We start from the raw sequence: 1035 nt of genomic DNA on the forward strand, positions 1-1035 counted from the left end.
CGGCGTTTTCATTCGTTTTATTTTGACAGAATAGTACATTAGTATTCTCATTTTTAAAATTCTGCTTCAGATAATATTATATTTCTGCCCATAAGTGTTTGCCATCATTACTATGTGTGATGAAAAAAGTTTGGCAATACCACACAATGAGTCAGCATCTTCTTCTTTTTTCTGCCCCTACCTCTGTTTGCACTTTCTTATAGCTGATAATTAGGATACGGTACAAGATTAGGAACTACAGTCGCCACATTCATCATACGTTTTTGATCTTTCCACATCTGTATGAAATACACTGCATAATTGGCTCCTTTTTTCTCGATGTATTATTTTCTCCTGTACGGTATTCTCCGGCATCCACTTGTTCAATTCCATATTCTCCCTTCTCTTTTTTATTCGCTGCTCCTATAACTGAAGATCACGTGGCGACTCTATATTTCCAGTGCGAGCGAACATAAAACTTTATGATTTTCACCTCATTGGTCTTGTTTAAGATGACATCGTTTATAATTTCCTTGCTTGACAGTGAGCATCATATATATTTCTCACTTTATTTTCTTCTATGAAATTCTTACTGCTCGATTCTTACTATTTCACATTCACCCACACTAATTGCATCCTTGCTATTGTTTTTTCTCCTCTCTTTTTTTATTTTATTGCGGAAAACATTACTCTTATTATAATATTCGTATATACACACAGTCACAACACTCTCCTATCACTATCACTATGATTATAACTATTATTACCATAATTGGCATTCATAAAATAATTAGGGATATGAAACTCTCGTAACAGCACTAACATTTCACCCTATCAAATTATACTTTACATATATGAGGAACTTTCATGCCAAAATTTTATATATTTCAAAATTACTAATATTTTCATTTATTCGAATATGTTCATCGAAAAGTGCTAAAATATATCAAAATAAAAAATTATAAAAATTATAAACTTTATATAATTAAGCAAAAATACTTAAATGTATAAAATATTACCCAAGTCACAAAAGCAGCAGCTATCAGAGAAAATTTC

Source organism: Trypanosoma equiperdum (assembly GCF_001457755.1).
Source record: "Trypanosoma equiperdum strain OVI genome assembly, contig: ctg_555, whole genome shotgun sequence".
NCBI lineage: Eukaryota > Euglenozoa > Kinetoplastea > Trypanosomatida > Trypanosomatidae > Trypanosoma > Trypanosoma equiperdum.